The sequence below is a fragment of the Rhea americana genome, unplaced genomic scaffold, assembly GCF_003343005.1.
Source record: "Rhea americana isolate MKP2758 unplaced genomic scaffold, rheAme1 scaffold_468, whole genome shotgun sequence".
Taxonomy (NCBI): Eukaryota; Metazoa; Chordata; class Aves; order Rheiformes; family Rheidae; genus Rhea; species Rhea americana.
The window spans coordinates 197,998-205,828 of NW_028186610.1; positions in this window are offsets into that span (position 1 = coordinate 197,998).

Genomic DNA, 7,831 nt, shown 5'->3' on the forward strand with positions numbered 1-7,831 from the left:
GCGTCGTGTGCAGGTAACCTGTTCCTAATCAAGCACGACACCTCGGTGCACAGGAAGGGGCTCTGCCAGCCATTCCAGGTGCTCAGGGAGTACGCTGTGGGCAGAGCAAACAGGAAGCTGAGGGATGGACCACTGAGAGCCACCGCACCTTTGCCCTGGGGTGTTGGGCAGGTGACGAGTCACTTAGAGCTGGTCCTTCTCTTGCTCCGGCAGTGACGCATTGTTTTGAACAAGAAATTCCAAGAGCGTTGACAGTCCTTTTGCTCTAGGGGCAGCATCATTCCTTGAGGTTTTGGGGGTTAAATCCACAAAGGTGCTGACCTTCCTTAGTCTCGAGAGCCCCATGGGGTTTGGAGCCAGGGCTCATCCTACTAGCTCTGAGTGTTACAGGTGCCAAAGTAGGGAGGATGATCACCAGAGCCTTCCTCTGGAGTAAGTGGGCAGAGCGACCATTCCAAAATGTGATTCATCGCACTTATCCTCTGTGGTGGAGGCCACCTCTCTTTTTTTCCACAGCCCGTAGAGGGAGCTGATGATACTTTGAATTATCTGGTATGAAATCTGGTCTTGGTGATTACATAAGAGTGAGATGCCGAAATACCTGTATGGATTTGGCTTTTGAAGCCACCCATGAGGCCTTTGCTCCCTCCTTGTCATGCAGCTCTTGCAGTATCTCATGAYGCTGGTGCAGAGGGTCGGATAAGATGACTGAAGGTGTCAGAGATGCTCTCCTGGATCTGTTCATCCRTTCCAGGGTTTCCTTCTCCATGTGGGTTTTCTTCCTCTTACTTATTTGATCAAGAGTTGAATTCTTGACTGAATCTCTTGGAGGACTGAGTCTAAGAAGAGGAGATATTCTAGATCCCAGAAGTGGAAAGATGAGCAATATCTGAATATCATTCCTACTGGAGTGTGATGAGATTCCCTCAGACATGTAGCTGCTGCAAATGCTCAGGTTAAGACATGATGCAGCAGTCCTAGGAGCACTTCCAACAGAGTGCATCTTGGGTAGTATGCAGGGAGTTGAGGCCATCAGAGCTAGCAGCAGAGGCTGAGCCAAATGGCCACAGCTGTTTCTGGGGACTGGCAGATTCTGCAGCACAGAAGAAACAAGGGTCTTCCACAGTCTTCTTGGGGAATGCCGTTCTTTCACTTGCTGATGCTTTGCTGYTCTYRGTGCCTTGCRAATAGGGAAGGGCAGGCAACAAAAGCTCAATAGGGGCATCCAAAAGTTCATCTGAAGCATGCAGTCCTTCAGCATTTGTRACGGGAAGTTGGAGAGCTTTCAAGYACTCTTATCCCACCTCCTGGTGCTTCTGTTTCTGGTTAGGGCCAGACATAACCACAAGAACAAGCTTTCTCACGGTGTTTCAGCACATTTCCTGTTGGTCCTGGAAGAAAACTTGAAGAATATTTGAAATTAAGAGGMTATCTAGTCTCAGGCACAGGCTGTGAGGGTTGGTGGGGGTGAGTGAATTTACTTTCTCGAAGCAGTTTGTGCCCTCCTCGCTAATTAGCCTCCCCCCAAAAGGGAAGAGGTGATTTTGTCTTATGGAGAAAGGAGTCACTGTTGTGCTCTAGTGGAATAGGAACAACCCCGGGATGCTTCGGGAGACTCAGATGGAGTTGCCTTGTGCAATGGACAATTTGGGAGCCCACAGAGGGTCAGAGGTGAGTGGGAGGATGGAATAACACTGCTGTGGAGGACACATCCTCCACCGCACTCTCACGCAAGCCTGCATTTTCAGGGAGGTTTTGTCAATCGTATAAAACTTTTTACTAGAGGGTATTAGACAGCATGAAGCAACGGGCCATGGGCAGAGCTGGTCGGAAAACTGTGTGTGTGTGTGATTCGGCAGAGGGACCTGCGTGGAAACATTTCATTTTGGGGAACGGGAAAAATGTGAAAACGCTTTCATCAAACTGTTTATGTCAGGGAACATATGTTTTTTCCTATACAAATTGAAGTTTTCCTGCACCTTCCTGGGATCACTTTTGTTCCTCTGAGACTATTGTTTCTGTCAAGAAACAGCACTACTCAGAAAAGTTTGACACATCCAATCACGCTGTTGTGACAGACAAGCATAATTCAATAAAAGCACAATTAAATAAGCACTTTTGCCAACAGAAAAASTCTCCAACTCAGATCAGATCCTCCTTTTGTCTCCAAAGACCCTGGAGGATCCTTCTCTGCCATTATCCCTGCTGGGGACTGGAGCACGAGAAAGGAGCTTTAGGCTGGGAGAGAATACAAACCAAGAACCCACCTTGTGTTGTTGCTGCCATGAGAGATGAAACGTAGCCCTGAGACGTTCAACCACAACCTTCTATTCCATCAAGTGAACGTTATGCCTCCGGTTTTAGTTTAGGGCTGGTCTCACGAAGGGCCAGTACACTTTGAGGGGAAATTTGGATCTTCACTTTCTAAAACATTTCTGTTTGTTTTGAAAATTCAAGAGCATCACACCAGAAAAATTCAGTCAGCTGGAGAGTGCAAGGGCAGATCCAGCGAGAAAGCAAAACCACAGAGCTAAGCCTGGATTTAACATTGGCTCCCTACAAAGTGCAGGTGCAGTACCCTACTTTTCCCGTTTAATCTTTGCTAAATGTTGATCATGAGTTTGCCACAGTTTTTTCCATGAGACTAAGTTAAAGGAAATCCTGAAGTCAAGTCACCCTCTGCACTTGGGTTCAAAACTTGCATTTGGACTTTACTGAATCCAGAAACATTTGAATTGGTCCCAGCAGAGGAATTTGAGCTGGAGGCTTGAATGAGAGCCTCGGGCTGGATTCAGCACTGGGGGTTTGATCTCTTTTTCCTAAGTTTTGCCCATCAAGCATTATAAGCTAGTGAGGGTGGAAAAAATGTCTAGAGTTGTGATGCTTAAGGAAGGATTTCCACACCTCACCCTTGAGGAACTGTGTGTAGAAAAATCGGAGCCATGCATTTGACTTCAGTGGCAAACTCATGATCCCACAGGGTCTCCTTAGAGTAGGAACACTGGTGAGATATTTTGTGGCGAGACTGGAGAGTCTCCATCACGGGTGATTGGAAAGGGTTTAGGAAAACACTTGTCAGGAATAACACAGCTCCTGCCTCTGGCTWCATGCTAGGCAAGGTGACGTCCTGAATTCCTCTCCAGCTCCACCCCTTTGCTACCTTTCCTCTGTCCAGCGGAGATACAAACAAAGCTGCATTTCTGACAGTGCTCCTCAGTGCGACAGCTCTGTGCGCCAGCGCTTGCTCGTCTGCCGCAAACCTCAGGTCCATAAGGACAAAAGCCCTTCGCAGAGGGCACCTTTCCAGGAGGACTTGCTGCAGGCTCAMGTCCAGCCAGAGATACCTCATCAAAGCGGAGGGACAGAAAAGGAAGCTTGACTAAGCCCACACAGGGCACGAGCAGCCCTGCCTGGAGTAGATCCTAAATCTCCAGGCTGCTTTGCCACCCGCAGGGCCATGCTAGCTCCCCTGAGCGAGCCCAAGTTTCCTGGGACAATCATTTCTTCTTGTCCGCCTTTTTCTTTTTCTAATTAAAACAAATTAAATTTTGGTAGCATCTTTTTTTTATTATTGTTATTACGTACCTTAGGCATCGCTCTGAGTCCGTTGGGGTGAGTTATATAACACGCCGAATAGACAGGTTGACTATCTGCCCACTACTCCTCCCTTCCTCCCGCCGTTCTCCCCCCCTCCTCCTCCTCGCCTCTGGCCACCCTAGAGCTACGCTGCAGTAAATGTGCTTCAGTTTCATCAGTCCCCAAGCCGCACATCAAAGGCCGCATTTGCTTAGCCGCGCGCTTCCCTGGCAGGCTTCAGGGATTAATCAGCGCGGGCCCGCGTGAAAAGCGTGACCGCGTCGCAGTTGTTYGTCCCAGACGGGTGCTCTTCTGGTTATCCTGAAGCAAAGCTAACTTGGCTGCCAGCCTTTATGGATGTGCCATTTCCATTTTTATTTCTTTGGGTTGCCAGCCACAGCCGAGGTTGGGCTGTAGATGCYGTACAAACATAGCGGATGGTGCCATTGCCTATAGTTAATGAATACCCTTGATTTGTTCAAGTTGCTGTAGCAGCTAGAAGTCTCTGATACAAACCAGGGTCCTCCTGTGCTAGGTGCTGTGCAAGCAAGAGAAAATAATTTCTGCCCCTTGGTAGTCCAGTAGAAAATAAGAAAAATGAGTGGATACCTCCTAGGMAGCCAAAAGAAACCTTAAGACAATAACACTGTTGCATGATTTGTGTCTGTCCCTATTCACCCCCAGAACTGGAGTTGCCAGCCTTAGAGGTTTGCAGGCCACCGTTTAGAGAGGAGCGAAGCCTCTGCAGAGTCTGCAGAGTGGGTTGGCACCCAGAGAGGACATTTGGGAKTTGCCTGTATGCTGGTGACAGCCCTGCATTGCTCTGTTTGTACCCTTAAAGAATGAGAATCGGGAGCCAAAACAGAGACTGGATGAAGCAAGGATCTGTTCATTAACTTCAGCTGCTGCTCGGGTATGGGCTGGAATTGAACTGACCTTTGGGAGAGACCAGGGAGGTCCGGTCCAATTGGCTGGGATTGCACTGCCTTCCTTTATATAGCTGGTGGCCTTTCCTGTAGCTTTCTGTGATAGTGGCAATGATGCTACAAAGTGGAAAAAGCTTGACTTCACCCACAGTGTGTGATTTAGTCCGGGTTTCCCCAGAGATTGACTCTGCACATGCAGAAATGCTCATGGAGATTAGCAGTAGGATCTTGGTTTGGGTGGGATTGTAGCCCAGAATTTTTAATCTCAGGCATCATCCCCAGCAAAAACATTAGCTCACAGTTGCAGAAAGAAGCCCCAGGAGAGAGCAGGGCTCTGYGTTGAGAAATAGGCACTGCCCCAAGGAGCTTGCAAATAGCTGGGAGGGGAAGTAAACACGACAGAGCAGAGCTGAGATTGCAGCACACTCCCCATGGCCCCATCCAGCAGCCTACACACAAGGCCCTGGTGCCCTTCTGGCTATTGAATGTCTGGCACTGACCTATGCTGCTGCTTCGCTAGGTGAGAGAAAGCACTGAGGCCCCACGTACCAAGGGATGCAGTAATCAGCGTGAAAGGGCGACGTGGTGGATGTGCAGCTTAGCAGATGTGATGATTTCCTCTGGCTCAGAGCTGTCTGAGGAGGGAAAAGCCCTTGGCAGCATGAGGACCAGGCTTAGCAGTTATCATCAGGGATGAGGCAGAACTGGCTATTTTCACACATGCCTGATGTAGTGGGGAGACAGGCTGGAGCTGGGGCCGTCGCCTTGCAAAGCCGGAGGAACGTGTGACACCGTCATGCTAAGAGCTCCTCAGGCCCCAGGACCTGAGCAGTGAAGCCACACAGTCTTCTGGGGCAGAGGAGAGGAGGCACCTGGATCCTCGTGGAGATACGGGGGCTTTGGATTAGCTCAGTCTCTGAGCTGCCTGCAACATCCCCACAAGGATGCCCAAGCACCGTGAGGAATAACCACGAGAGTTCCTGCAGGATGCAGGTAGGAGAGGATTACAGCAGATGAAATGATACTTCTGGCTGCTGGAAGGCCACACAGGATGTTTTTAACCCCTAACTAATTTTCAGCTCCCAAATGACTTCTTCTGCACTACCCTTCCTCTCTCCCTTGGCAAGATAAAGACGCTGGGCACCCACGGGTGAACACCCTGCCTTTGTGTCCTCTTCCACAATCAAGCGAGGCACCGAGTGTTGCCTCCCCCTGTGCGCACCCTGGGGAAATAGGGAGATGACAGAGGGGGAAAGGGGAGGTGGCTGTCTTCCTGTGGGTGTGTTTTCCAGAGCAGGAGGGAAACCAAGACAGATCACACATCAGCCAAACAAGGTGACTATGTTGTGAGGAATGCAAGCCCAGGCTCTGTGCATGTGCGAGATGCACAGAGAAGATAGAAGGGCAAYTGCAGAATGACTTTTGCTTTAGACCGTATGCGAGTATAGCCAAAAACCTGGCCCTGAAAGGCAAAAGGAAGGGCCTGTCTCAGCATCTTCAACCAGAAYGAAGTAGTGTGAAAATAGTGCGTAGTTAATCTGGGAAACTCATTGCCACAAGATACTATTGCTGCTAACGGCTTAGTGGGACTGAAAAAGCTTTTAGAGAGTTATTGAGGAAGCAAGAAGAGCAAGCGTTTCAAAATAGTAAGTCATAAAAAAGATAAAGGAGTTGGATACAGATAAAATCTTCACACTTGAGCGCATAAACTACAGCGTAGAAGACGACAGGGCAGGCAGGAGCTCACTCTGGGGGCAGGTAATCCCAGAACTGCTTCCTTTAGGGTTTCCTCCCCTTGCAGCTGTGGCAAGAAGGCCTGTTCCAAGGGAGGAACCGGAGGAATCCCGAGTCTAATCCTGGAGTAGTTCTCTCCCCTTGTAAGAATTTTCTGAGGTAATATCRGATTTACGCTCCTGGATTGGACAAGGATCCCTTGATGTGATCCTCTGGGGTGAATTGGATCATGGTACTGATGTGGCACTCTGGATTCCCCTGGGGAAAAAAAAGACATTTGTGCAAAAGCTGTAGGAACTTTATGCTGTYGAGATGCCTCTGTCAGCTGTGGCTGAGGCTGGTTAGCAAGTTGCCRCGAGGGAACGGACCAAGAGATGCGGAGTGAAGACATGAGCTTCATTTTCTGTGGAAGCCAGACTTAAAACCCCTGTGCCCATAATTTGCAGACCCAGCTGTGTGATGCTGCACGAAGGACGTGAGGCTTCTTGGTCCCTGGASATGACCCTGTTCCTGTCGAATGGGGGCTTTGGGGCTCGGGCTTCCCATTGCAGACAGACTGAAGGTTACTGACTTGTATTAAGAATTTCTCCTTCTCTCCARTACCTGGGGTTTGGTTACTGACACRTGCAGGCTCCAAATGTGAAGTGCAGAGAGCATCGCCACGCTCTGCACATCAAACAAGTCCTGTTTCTTCCCTCTAGAAATGTTGGAAGGCAGGTGGCACTGCGAGATGAGCACAGCAGCGGGTGCCGCTGGCGTGGCAGYAGGTGATGGAGAAGCACCGGCAGCGGAGGGCAGCGCTCGCGCCAGGCGGGCCGGGGTGACGGCTCGGGTGGGTCTCTGCACCTCTCTTCCCTGCCAGTAAAATCGGGAGAAGGATCCTRTACCCCTGCAGATGAAAAGGGCTGTGTAAGACGTCATGCCTGTCCTTCCACCTCGATTCCCGGCCGGGGAGCTGCGGGGCCGCTCTGAATCGAGTTCAGACGCAGCCCGGTGCAGAGACGAGGCGCACACGTACTCGGCCCGGTTCGCCTTTGATCTTAAGCTCTGTCAAGAGAGATGCTTTGGCAGGAATCTCACCCATCAAGTACCAGCTAAAGGCGGCTGCAATGTCACTGCCGTGACCAAGCCCTGACAGCTCCAGGAGCTGAGGTGTTGCCAGGTTAGCRCGAAGCCTCCACCTTCTGCCCTTGGGCTGGAGGCAGGCTCCCTTCGGCAGCGCGTACAAGCCCAGGGCTCCCCGCTCCTCCGCCTGGCTCGTTCGCAGACCTTCGCTGCTCCAAAGCGCGGCAGCCGGCTGGCGGAGCCGGGCCTGGCCCCCCTGAGCCCCGGTGCCGGCCGCGCGGACGCTGCTCCCGGCCAGGGCAAAGCCAGCGTAGAGCCGCCGGGCAAAGGGCAGGATGCTGCTGCCTGAAGGGAAAGGCTGGAAATTGCTCGTCGCATCCGCAGAGGAGCAGCACGTCCGCTGCTGCCCGTCGCCGGGCTGTCGCCCGCCAGCGTCGCTTCCCACCCCCAGCCGCTTCCCAGCTCATCCCTGGGCTCGGGGTGCGGAAGCCGCTAGATGGCAACGTTACCTGCGGCTCGTCGGGGCGGGG